The sequence below is a fragment of the Podarcis vaucheri genome (assembly GCF_965113315.1).
Source record: "Podarcis vaucheri genome assembly, chromosome: 16".
In the NCBI taxonomy this organism is placed as follows: domain Eukaryota; kingdom Metazoa; phylum Chordata; class Lepidosauria; order Squamata; family Lacertidae; genus Podarcis; species Podarcis vaucheri.
In genome coordinates, this window is record NC_138754.1 from 31,357,433 (window position 1) to 31,371,099 (window position 13,667).

The 13,667-nt window shown below is 44.3% G+C and overlaps 1 protein-coding gene and 1 long non-coding RNA gene across 5 annotated transcripts in view; one reads left to right on the forward strand and one right to left on the reverse strand.

The window, feature by feature from the left end:
• The window catches only part of GNB1L (G protein subunit beta 1 like), an 84,514-nt gene that overhangs the window by 38,760 nt on the left and 32,087 nt on the right, over nt 1-13,667 (reverse strand). The gene's annotated exons all lie outside the window — the stretch shown is intronic.
• Nucleotides 857-10,499, forward strand: LOC309521221. The gene is made up of 3 exons (XR_014214578.1): nt 857-1,140; nt 2,778-3,000; nt 10,247-10,499. It is a non-coding gene; the product is annotated as an uncharacterized lncRNA (long non-coding RNA).

The window sequence follows — 13,667 nt, forward strand, 5'->3', positions numbered from 1 at the left end:
TTTATATATTCCAGAGATCTGACCTCAGAACGCTTCTTGCAGAACCCTCCACTGGCCTTAGTTTACTGACATTGGAGCTCCAATATTATCAGAGGCAGGGGAAAAAAAAGGATTTGTCTGGGGCTGACTGCGTGTAGGTTTTGAACCAAAGGGCTCAACATCTTTCCACTGCCTTTCTGTTCTTTATAAGGGAGGGGCAATGGGAAGGAAATATAAAGTTTAAAAAGTGCCGTCCCAAGGGACTAGGGAAAGGCCACTCCCTTCTTTTTCGCCATGCTTGCCTAGAAGACTTTTCAAAATTTCGGATCATAGAAGCCAACTCCAAGGGAATGAGGTCCCTTCGCCCCCCACCCAAAAAAATATTTGAAGAGGCTAGCCCCCCCCCCCAAAGATGTTGGGCATTGCCATTCAAATGGTAAGTGTGCAACACATCATGTGATCAATTATATGTGGTGGAGGTCACCTGCCCCCCCCCATATTTTATTAAAATTGGCACCCCTGTTTTGGATCCCCGCAACCCACCAGTAGGATTCCTCTGCCCTCAAGACTCAGTGAGCTTGACTTTTGAGAAGACATGTCTAAGGTTTTGCTGCGGAGTATGTTTCATTTAAAATAAATATATAAATCAATATATCCTTAAAAGGAAAGCCTTTCGCAGATGTCCAGATACAGACATGATTTGATCTGGGATGGTTTTTTTCCTGGGTATTTCAAATTATATTTTCTGAGCATTCTCAAGGGGTTTTTTTTTTTTTTAAACAGATACTGCTTTTCGTAGGAAAACAAAACAAACCCATAGCATCATGTGTTTTATTTCCTGTATACTGCTTTCCTAAAAAAAAAAGGTAGGAGATATCATCATGATGGATGTCAACTACTACGAATCTGTCAAAAGAGTTTGTTTTTAATGTTTCCTGAGATGGAGACTTCATTAAAAAAAGAAGAAAGTGGCAAAGGGATCCTTTTCTCTCTCTGCCAGTTGCAATCAAGTATCCCCAAAAAGAACCGTATCGCACCAACAAAACTTTCAACCCAACAGAAACATGTCGACCGAGAGGCAAGTCTCACTGATTGCGGCAGGATTTATTTGAAGATAAGCATGCTTAGGATCACGACTTTAGTGTGTCATGGGAAATTAAGGTGATTTTCATCCCAAATCCTTGTTTAGAGTTTGGATTTTTCTCTTTCTTTCGTCATTTCATTGCTGCATTGAGTTACATTTGAAGGAAAAGATCGATTTCTGTCAGGGGTTTTTATGCGGCATAAAACCTGGCAGCTTGATGCTGTATCTTGATGCGTTTCGTGTAAGATGTCATAGAATTACAGAATTATTTGCTTTTGTGGTTTCTTATTTATTTTACTTCGGTACATTGCTCTGAGATATGTATTGTCGCTCCATTATGTCACTTAAAATATGGAATTATTATTGTTGCTGTTTTTAGTAGTAGCAGTTTAGTTTGGGATGCGGAATCTGTACAGTGGTACCTTGGATTTTGAACAGCTTAGTTCACAAACAACTTGGAACCCAAACACTGCAAAACTGGAAGTAGGTGTTCCGGTTTTCGAACATTTTTCAGAAGCCGAACATGCTCCGTTTTGTGTTTCCTGTTGCGTTGTTAATTTGTGTGCCCCCATTGTAATTCATGCCTTCTGTTTCCGATTGCAGTGTTCTGAGGTGATATTTGGAGTTTATATTTGGTGCTTTTGTTTTTGCTATTTGTTTTGCTATTTATTGTATGAGGCTTTTTTGCTTAATTTGTTTTTGTGACTGTGTGGATCCCAGTTCAGCTACTGACTGACTGATTGTGACTGCAGAAATGGATAAAAGCCCCCCATCCAAACAATGACTATAATTAGCACAGGTAAGAAAAAAATTAATTTTATTTTTTCCCCATCTACAATACTGTTTTATTTATTTTATAGTACAGTACATTGTTTATTGCTTTCATTTCATGGATCAATAGTAAAATTCATGCTGTTTTAGGGGTTGTTTTTAAAAGTCTGGAATGGATTAATCCGCTCTGCATTACTTTCTATGGGAAAACGTGCTTTGGTTTTGGAACAAACTTCCGGAACGGATTACGTTACAGGTAGGGTAGCCGTGTTGGTCTGCCATTGTCAAAACAAACAAACAAAAATTCCTTCCAGTAGCACCTTAGAGACCAACTAAGTTTGTTATCTGAAGACGTGTGCATGCACACAAAAGCTCATACCAATAACAAACTTAGTTGGTCTCTAAGGTGCTACTGGAAGGAACGGATTAAGTTTGAGAACAAAGGTACTGTATTGTATTATTTTTATATACAGGCGGCGACCATTCTGTGCGGGGGTTTCGCTCCTGGCCCCCACGTGCGTTGGTGAAGTGACCATTACTCCCTCTTCCCACTGGAGAGCCAGTGTGGTGCAGTGGTTAAGAGTGATAGACTCGTAATCTGGGGAACCAGGTTCGCGTCTCCGCTCCTCCACATGCAGCTGCTGGGTGACCTTGGGCCAGTCACACTTCTCTGAAGTCTCTCAGCCCCACACACTTAACAGAGTGTTTGTTGTGGGGGAGGAAGGGAAAGGAGAATGTTAGCCGCTTTGAGACTCCTTCAGGTAGTGATAAAGCAGGATATAAAATCCAAACTCTTCTTCTTCCAGGTCCAAAATGACCTGCACAAAACGACACCATTTGAACAAGGTTGTTTCCCTCAATGCCTATAGCAAACTTTCTCTCTATTATGATGCCTTTGCAAAAAGAACCATGTTGTGATTTAAAGTCCTTTTATCTTCCACAGTCGCGTCACTACCCTCGCGAACACCTTCAAAACAGGGGCACGTGCATGCAGCGCTCTGTTGACTCGAAAGACGGCAACTTTGCAAAAACACACCCAAAAGGGTGTTGTCCTTGAAGCCAAAAATGCACAGCTCTGAAGTTTTACAGGAGAAAGACGGAGGCAGAATGGAGAAGAGAGTCACCCCAGAGGCTATCTGGAATTACGAGGAAGGATTTAATACCAGGTTTTTCTTTTTCTTTTTCACACTTCTAATTACTGACACACAAGTGTTTTGCTGACAGAAGGAAGGTTTGTGTGTGTGAATCTGGGGAGGGTTATTAAGCTGGCATGAAGCTGGAACTCCAATTGCATGTCCCTACAGGGAGAACATCATGGAAGATTCTTAGACACACAGCACCAGGGAAGGGCAGGAGAGGGGAGTTAATCTCAAACATACGCCAAATCCATTCATAAATAAAGCTGAATTTCCTTTTTCTCGCCAGAGAGCTCTTACTGATGCAATGAGCTAAGGTGTGTGGTGAAAGCCTTGTTTTCCATTGTTTCATTTTATTTGCATCCTTCCCCTTGTTGTTCAGAAGCCAGTCTCTGCCCCTGCGTGAAACAGGGCACACACCATATACGCACCAGGAAATGGTGTACATTTCAAGCCTTGGCAGGATTAGGCTCTGGGCAACTGAATTCTGGGCGCCATGTGCTTTAACTCACAGATGACAGCCTTTTGCTGGAAGAAGCCCTCAACGTGATGTGCTGTCTGGCCAAGTTTGGTTTAAAGATAAAGGTAAGCCGAGAACGGCAGCAGAGGACTCAAAGTTTCCCATCGACAGGTCAACGGGCCACAGACTTCCTAACTGTGGTGAGATGGACTGAATTTCTATTTAGTTATTTTCTGCGGCAGTCCCATAGCTGTTGAACTCCCTCCCTGCCACTGGCACCAACTCTATCGGGTTGAGGACAGCTCAGCCCCCACAACGTATGTGGGGATGAGGCTGAGCATCTGTAATCTTGAGGGGCCGGGCTCTGTCAAGACTACCCAGCCAGCAGAGGTCTTTGCTGGGGCTCCCCACAGTGGCAGAGGGCCTCCCCGGGCCTCGTGGTCTCCTCCCAACACATGCATGCGACAAGCCTCCCCCCCCCAATGTCGCATGCAACTTGGAGCCTCTGCTCCCCGCATACAGTGGTACCTCGGGTTACATACGTTTCAGGTTACAGACGCTTCAGGTTACAGACTCCGCTAACCCAGAAATAGTACCTCGGGTTAAGAACTTTGCTTCAGGATGAGTACACAAATTGTTCTCCGGTGGCGCGGTCGCAGCAGGAGACACCATTAGCTAAAGTGGTGCTTCACGTTAAGAACAGTTTCAGGTTAAGAACGGACCTCCGGAACTAATTAAGTACGTAACCCGAGATACCACTGTACAGTGGTACCTCGGGTTACATGCGCTTCAGGTTACAGACTCCGCTAACCCAGAAATAGTACCTCGGGTTAAGAACTTTGCTTCAGGATGAGAACAGAAATCGTGCTCTGGCGGCACAGTGGCAGCAGGAGGCCCCATTAGCTAAAAGGGTGCTTCACGTTAAGAACAGTTTCAGGTTAAGTACGGACCTCCGGAACTAATTAAGTACTTAACCCGAGGTACCACTGTATTTGTATCTGGCACCTTCAGTATGCAGCAGGCATGTATACTCCCAGTATGAAAAAACTAGCATTGATCTACCCATTGTCACTGGAAGGAGCAGGAGCGTGCGTGGGGTGGGGGGATGGATTGCCCAGAGTTGTTGAGCTTTTCTTAGGAGGATTGCACAGATTTTTAGCTTTCCCCCCAGTAAATTTTTGTACACAATAAGGATCCCGTGATCTACCAGGATCACCCAGGGATCTACTGGTTGGAGATCCCTTGCACAGTGGTATTTCGGGTTACATACGCTTCAGGTTACAGACTCCGCTAACCCAGAAATAGTACCTCGGGTTAAGAACTTTGCTTCAGGATAAGAACAGAAATCGCGGCAGCAGGAGGCCCCATTAGCTAAAGTGGTACCTCAGGTTAAGAACAGTTTTAAGTTAAGAACTGACCTCTGGAACGAATTAAGTTCTTAACCCCAGGTACCACTTTATACAGCTTCTGGTGAATGCTGAAGGTTTACCTCTGTAGCTTGGCTTTTAACACTTGAGGTGTATATTTTCAGGACGCACTTGTTTTTATGATTGTAGTCGCATCCTTCTGGAAATGCAACAAGGATGGCCCCAGACCTGCGCAAGGAACACCTCCCTGTTCTCATGCAGAATGTTCCCACTAAATACAGTGGTGCCCCGCAAGACGAATGCCTCGCAAGGCGGAAAACCCGCTAGACGAAAGGGTTTTCCGTTTTTGAGCTTCTTCGCAAGACGATTTTCCCTATGGGCTTGCTTTGCAAGACGAAAACGTCTTGCGAGTGTTCCGATTTTTCCCCGCTCCCCCCTTTTACTAAGCCGCTAAGCCGCTAATAGCCTTTTAGCCGCTAATCCTCTAATAGCCGCTAAACCGCTAATAGCCGCTAAACCGCTAAGTTGCTAATAGGGTTGCTTCGCAAGACGAAAAAACCGCTAGACGAAGAGACTCGAGGAACAGATTAATTTCGTCTTGCGAGGCACCACTGTATAGGAAAGTCCTAATGCAAGAAATCTAGCTTCCCACAATCCTCCTGTCTTTTAAACAAGAACCAGCCAGTAAATGGCCCTCCATCTTCTTTAAAGAGTCATGCAAGTTCTGGATATACAAAACTGGCAAAGCACTACCTACTGAGTAGCTTTTAAGGCTCTGATAGTGTAGGAACACGTCATTTTTCTGGTGGCACTGAACCTCTCCATCAGGCAGACTGAAAGTAAGCTAAAACCTCCCCCCCCCTTTTTTTAAGATAATGGGCTAACTAAACACCCAACATTTGCACAGAAAAGGATTACTGCAAAACCAAGAACCTCAAATGTCACACTGGTGCTGTTTAATGACTGTTCTCCTTAATGCTCAACATCTGTGCCTCAAAACGACCCATTCTTCATTCCCATTCTGCTAGAAATGGTTTGCGTAACTTGAAAAATGGCAAAAAAAGCAGGGGAGTTGGGTGAGGTGGGGGGAAATAGGTGCTTTAGGCTACAAACCTACACACACACGTACTTGGGAGTACAGTGGTACCTCGGTTTAAGTACTTAATTCGTTCCGGAGGTCCGTACTTAACCTGAAACTGTTCTTAACCTGAAGCACCACTTTAGCTAATGGGGCCTCCTGCTGGCGCCGCACCGCCGGAGCACTATTTCTGTTCTCATCCTGAAGCAAAGTTCTTAACCTGAAGCACTATTTCTGGGTTAGCGGAGTCTGTAACCTGAAGCTTATGTAACCTGAAGCGTATGTAAGCCGAGGTACCACTGTACGTGCTGCAGAATGGCAATCAAACCATGCCATTGTCTAAAATACATAGGGATGGGGATATTGACTTTAAAAAGCTCTTGCAAGATAAACGGAAAGGAAAAGAAGAGTCTAAGCGAAGAGTCTTCAGAAACGGTCTGCATACCAGCGGAACCAATTTCAGGAGGAAGAAAAATTCAAAGACAAGGACCATTCAGAGAGCGCAAAGACCTGAACAGAAGTGAGGTTAGGTTTAATAAGACTTGCTCCAGAAGGCTGGAGATATCTGGAGCTGTCCTTCTCCTCCCTTCTCCACCCACTTTTGTGGATTCCTTGAGACAATCCGTTCCGTATCTGTTGAGAAACAACCATGTTTACACACAATCCTGTGTCCACTTAACCTGGCAGTAAGCCCTATTGAACTCAATAGGTCTTATTTTTGAGTAGATGGGTATAGGATTGCACTATAAAAGAGGGGGAAGTAAAGGGATTGTGTGTGTGTGTGTGTTGTGCCAGCACTTTGAAGATCAGCCTGCTAATTCTTTAATCTTGCTTTCCTTTGTAAGGAGGGGCACCTGGTGGGCTTGGAATTTCCAGAGAATAACAGGGATTTCATATATTTGATCAGTAGCACACCTGGATGTTTCAAATACTTTTGCGGCCATAATTATGGCTGCACACCTGCTGGTTTGAGTCCTCCCAATTGGTTTGCCAGATGTACCTTGGAGAGATTTATTTCTGGTATACCTGACAATCGGTTTGTTTGTTTTTCCTTGGGCACCATCTCATGACTATTCTAAAAGTGATTAGAAAAATCATACTTTTGGGTCTTGGCTCTAGATGTCGGGATTATTGGGCTGGAAGCAGCCAAGACGGAGGGGATCGCACGATATTTTACCAGCAATTTTGTTTTTGCTTGAATGTGCGATGGAAATGCAAGTGACAGGAGTGGGAGCAGGAGAGTTGCTGAATTCTGCTGGAATTTTTCCTGTGGGAAACAGTTAATGTGGTGGTTTTTTTCCAAGTTGTTCTTTTTTCTGGTCTGACCCCCACCCGCCCAAAGATAATCTTGCTAACATTTGCATACACACACACACACACACACACACACACACACACATATACATATACATGAATTAGGAAACTTCTTTTGTGATTGCATGGCAAAATGACAGCTTTGGAATTCCATAAATACAATAACAAATGGTAGTTTCTGGGTTGGTCTGGGATTCAAAGAACAGCAACCAAGGTCTGACAATTAGATTTTTTTTCTTCCCTGCTCCAACTTGTGTTACTGGATGCAAAAATGTGCCTGCTTTCAAAATTCCAGAGGGACATTTATTTATCTATTATGTTTGTATCTTGCCTTTCCTCAAAGGAGCTCAAGGTGAGATACATGGCTTCCTTCCTTCCCACCTTATCCTTACAACAACCCTATAGGTTGGGGGCCTCAGAGGCTGAGAGTGGCCCAAGGCCACCCAGTGAGCTCCATGGCACACCCGATTTTAAGCAGGTGGAATCCATTTTCCTCTTAGCCATCTAATGGGGGGGGGGGAGCTCCTTGCCACAATCTGAAGGCATATGGTACAGCAGCTTTGCTGAATAGTCAGTAGGTCCAGATTCGGCCAGTGGCTGGATGGGTGCCTGAGAACAGTGGCGTAGCGTGGGTTGTCAGCACCCGGGGCAAGGCAAGTAATTTGCGCCCCCTAACCCCTAACCTGCCGCCGCCGCCAGCTTCTTCTTGCTGCTGCCTGGTCTGGTCTGGTGTGGTTCTCTCCCGCGCTCAGCGCTGCGCTGGGCGGCCGCTGCACTGTCCCTCCCCCAGATAGTCCTTTGCTCTCTCTCCGCACCGCACGCCTGGCACCCACCCCCTCCACAGTGGGCGGCGACCCAGCGGCTCAGATCGGATTCGCACAGCCAGCACTGCAACGAGAGAGAGTGAGTGAGCCAGGTAGGGGCAGAGAGCTGCGGGTGCGAGCGCCCCCCCCCCAGATGTTGCGCCAGGTGCAGCCGGCCCCCCCTGCACCCCCCACGCTACGCCACTGCCTGAGAATCCTAAACCTGGTATCCTATGACGGAAGGTGGGCTACAAATGAATCATAGGGGTGTCTCCAATGGCTCTACAGTGGTACCTTGGTTCTCAAATGCCTTGGTTCTCAAACAATGAAAACCCGGAAGTAAGTATTCTGGTTCTCGAATATTTTTTGGAAGCCGAACATCTGAAGTGGCTGTCAGCTATTGTTTCTGGGGCACCTGCACCAATCAGAAGCTGTGCCTTGGTTTTTGAACATTTCGGAAGTCAAATGGAGTTCCGGAAAGGATTAAGTTAGGCACTTTTGTTTTTGCTATTTATTTTGCATTTTTGTTTTTGAGGCTTTTTAGTTTTATTTGTTTTTGTGACTGTGTGGAACCCAGTTCAGCTACTGATTAATTGACTGAGTGTGACTGTGGAAATCCAAACAATGACAATCATCGGTGCAGGTGAGAGAAAAAAATAATTTTAATTTTTATCATCTACAAAACTGTCTTATTTATTTTATAGTACAGTACATTGATTATTAGGGACGCAGGTGGCGCTGTGGGTAAAACCTCAGCGCCTAGGACTTGCCGATCGAAAGGTCGGCGGTTCGAATCCCTGCGGCGGGGTGCGCTCCTGTCATTCGGTCCCAGCGCCTGCCCACCTAGCAGTTCGAAAGCCCCCCCCAGTGCAAGTAGATAAATAGGGACCGCTTACCAGCGGGAAGGTAAACGGCGTTCCGTGTGCTGCGCTGGCTCGCCAGATGCAGCTTGTCACGCTGGCCATGTGACCCGGAAGTGTCTGCGGACAGCGCTGGCTCCCGGCCTATAGAGTGAGATGAGCGCACAACCCTAGAGTCTGTCAAGACTGGCCCGTACGGACAGGGGTACCTTTACCTTTACCTTTACATTGATTATTGCTTTCGTTTTATGGATCAGTGGCCTCGTTAGATAGTAAAATTCATGTTAAATTGCTGTTTCAGGGGTTGTTTTTAAAAGTCTGGAACGGATTAATGCATAAGTTTCTATGGGAAAGTGCAACTTGGTTTAGGAATGCTTTGGTTTTGGAACGGAGTTCTGGGACAGATTAAGTTTGAGAACCAAGATACCACTGTACTTAGACCCACTGGTTAATGGCCATGACTAGCTTAGGTTTCTTATTTCAGTGGGTCCACTCTAAGTAGGATGTAACTGTACACAACCCATTCAATCTGAGTTGGACAGGATCCTGGAGGTCATCTACAACCCAGTGCTCAATGCAGGATTTAGAATCCACAGCATCCCCAAACAGGTGGCCATTCACAATGAGTTTAAAGATCTCCAGCGTGGGAAAGCCTTTCAAGGCAGCGTATTCCATTGTCAAAACAGCTCTTCCCATAAGGAAGTTCCTTGTAATCTTTATCTGAAATCTAAAGATTAGGAAACTGAAATTTCCACCCACTGGCTCTAGTGCAGCTACAGGCAGCCAGATATTCAAAGGCTTCTATCCCATCTCCCCGTGAAAGTCCCTTCTCCAGGCTAAACATGGCCAACCCTTTCAAATAAATGCAGAAACCACCGAGTCCGGCAACCTTCACTCAAGAGTGGCCAGAGAGTGAGTTAAAGTTATGGCCTCCATCTTTTTGCATGTACCCGTAACCTAGTATTCAGTATTTTGGTAAATTGAGAGGCAGGATAAACATGATTAATCCCATGTTTTAAAATTGCTGAACTGTTTTTTTTTGTTTTTTTTTAAAGAATGAAGCCTCATCATTTTAATCTGCCACATCATTCATAAAATGCATTGCATTTTAAAAATGTCTGTAAACTAAATTTTTCTGAAGGTATTTTAAAATAAGGTAAAGGACCCCTGGATAGTTCAGTCCAGCTGAATTCAATATGGGGTGCAGTGCTCATCTCTGTTTTCAGGCCGAGAGAGGCATCGTTTGTCCACAGACATCTTTTCAATGATCAATACAGAAATCCTACCATACACCTACTGTAGACATTTCTGCTTTGAATTCTGCTGACCAAGCTTCTTTTAATTCAAATTCTAACTTGTATTCCCACCCCCCAAAAAACACACACACACTCCAGAAACATGTCAAAACTGTTTGAAAATTGCATTTGACATAAGCGAAGGACGTTGGCCACATTAGTCTCGCTGCGGAAATGATATTCTTAACTTAAGCCTGATGAACACACACACAATTCTGATGGCACAGTACAGTGGGAATGATTCGGCTCCTAAGAAGACACACACACACATACCAAAACTGATGTGTATTCTTAAAAACCATTATTTACAGCAGTGGAACTTGTTTGCGAGCTTCTGTGCATTACAATTATGCCTTACCCTTCCGGTACGCATGTTTCAAGGAGGTCTCCCCTTCCAGGCACAGACCAAACTCAGATCTCCTTAGTTCCAGAAAGTTTGAAGAATCAAATATATTGTCTATGTTTTAGCCCAGGGCTGGGAAACCTGTGGCCCTCTGGATGTTATTGGACTCCAGTTCCCATCACCCTTGACTGTTGCCCCATGCTGGCAGGGGCTGATGGGAGTTGGAGTCCAATAACTTGCAGAGGGTCACAGATGTTCACCCACCCTTGTTCTAACCCAACACCTGTCTCCTTTGCAGGTAATGATGCCTACTAGGCAACAAACGAGACTCGGTGAAGTTACCTTAGCCCATTAAAAAATTAAAAGGTCTGTAATTGGAAAACATGCTGCGATAAGGATTACTTTGTTTTATAAACACTACTAGTCTTGGTTCAAGAGTCATATGAAATGACATGACACTGTTGCCTTTGGAAGTTTTAAGTAGACATTAAGAATGTCATCAAGAGATTGCCGATTTTTATCATCCGTCTGTACGATAATAGCTGCTACTCTGTACTTGTCATCACCTCTGTCTTGATTGACCAAATGTATTTTTTTAAACAGCCTGGAAACAATAAATGCTGCCAGCAGCCTGCATTTTAAAACAAGACACTAGACAGGCTGTAATGACCATATCTTCTGTTCATTTAAACATCCATCAGCAGCTCCACCCTATATGGAAGACCAGGGGCAGGAAGCAATTAAACACATTTATGCAAACCAGAGTAAAAGTTACAGCCACACTCCACTTCACCAGGGCCAGTCTGGGGAAACCATGGTTAGCACTCCCTGGCATTGCTTCCAAACCATGCTGAGTGTTAACCATTGTTTGCCTAATTAGTATGTCACAGCAAACTGTGGTTAAAGGAAACAAGAAATCGACATACTAGAGGATACATATGAACCTATATCACATGCCTGATGCTACTTCACTTGGTGCCTTGCAGATGTTTCCATCAGCATGGATAACAGTCAGGCATGATGGGAGCTGTAATCCAAAACATCTGAAGGAAGCCTCCTCTAAACCATGGTTTAGAGGATTGTCTGCATTAATCTAAGACATCTGATTGAATCAAATAAACTGTGAGTTGAAAACAGCAAGATATGAGACCAAGTTACGTTTTTTCAGTCACCTCTCTCACTGACCACAAACAGGCAAATAAAAAAAATAAAATAAAAAATAGAGTATTTTACTTTGGGTAACTAATGTCCTATAAGGAAAATCACGCTGTATCAAATGTGACTTTCAGAAAAATTGGAATCTGAGCTGGTGCCTTGAGGATCACTTTCAAATGCTTCCATCTGTGTGTTGTGAAATTTCAACTATAACTATTTTCCATATGAAAACACGTATTCAGCATGGGAGCAAAACTAAGAGTGATGGTAATTATTTTTAGGACACCGAGTTAGCATATGGATCTCATTGCCATTTATATATTTTAGTCAGTGAAACAAAAAAGTGCTATTAATCAATATGTACACCCCATATATTAACATAAACATTCATCATTCTAATACTCCCGGTGTGTCACAGTGATAATTTTTTTTCAGTCTTTCATTCTGACACATTTGCCTTCAGCTATCAGCTGGTTGACCTTTCCGAACACAGTAAAACATTTTGGGCACTGAAAGCAAAGTCTTCTAAGACAGCCAAATAGCACGGCAAGATGAAAATGTCCCCCCAAAAAACTGTGGTGGGGGGTGGGAGTGGGGAGAAGGGAGAGATTGAAACATAGCTGAGTTTCACATTTGGCGTATGCTTTGAAATATGTAACATTAAAATGCAGCATGAAAAACAGCTGAAGTTAAGGAGACTTTATTTTTCCTACACAGGTTCAACTTTGTAGATTAGCTTATTGGGGGGGGGGGCGAGGGAAGAAGAGAGAGAGAGAGAGAGAGAAATGCAGCTGTTCTGCTTTACGAAGCCATAAATTCCCTGATAAAATGCAAGGATGAAATTGAAGAAAGACTAAAACAAACCCCACAATAATTTAATTCCGAAAAGCACAGGGCTCGATTTTGCACCACTTTCTTCCCAAGGATGGATCTCTATTTAATGTGAATGTTAACGCATGTAAAGGCATAGCTTCACAAGCCGCAGCTGGGAAATGGTCCAGCAGACAGGAGTCAAACACAGGCAAGGCAGAAAAACAATGCATTAGCCGCTGGGTCCTGAGCTTGCAATTGGATGGTTTCCCCTCTCTGAGAAGTTGGGGTTCTCCATGAAATTGACTGGTGGGAGGTTCAGAGCAGGTGGAGGGGAAATGTACTTCTTCACAAAGAAGTGGGACCGGCCACTAACTTGCATGGCTCACAAGCAGACTAGACAAAATTCATGGAGAAGTCTATCAGTGGCTACATCACGTTCATTATGGAACCACCAGGATGAGGTAGTCCCCCAAAGCAAAGCTGGAGAACCTCTGGACCTCCAGATGTTACTAAACTCCTAAGTCCCATCAGCTCCTGGCAGCATCGCTGATGGCCTGGGATGATGGCAGCCGCAGTCCAGGAACATTTTGAAGGCTACAGGCTCCCCTCACTCCTGACTCCTAACCTAAAGCATGGAACTCCACCTGGAACCTTCAGTCTTTTTTCAGGCAGTTGGCAAAATCTGTCCCTGAGTCTTTAAGGACATTTGATTGCTTTTTGTGGGTATTTTTAAAATACTTTCCCCATTGAAATTAGCTTCTATCTTCTCAGCTGATTTCATGCTTGGTGCCTCTAAGCTTTATCATGGGATATAAAACCAGGCAAGTAAACCCCATTAACAAAAGGGTGCCCTTTGCACTGTACTACTGCAGTATGTACTGTTCCTCTGGAGCCTGAGAGTGGGGCAATTTAACTGGTTATTAAGGACACTCAAGCACCTTAATGCTGGAAGGAGAGGTCTGCCCACTCCTCCCCACGCAATGTACAATGGACAGAAGACAAAACTCAGCTGGCAGCTTATGAGATGGCAGATGTCCTTAAACATAAGGAAGATGGGAAGTTCTCAGATATGTGGACTCCATATGCAGATTTATTTGGCTGAATGTTTGAGCGCTGGTCTGGTCTTGACCTCCAGTTGTTTCCTCCCCTTAAATGTATGCACAGAATGTATTGTTTTGGCTATATTTTAGTTTCCTTGTTTTTATACAG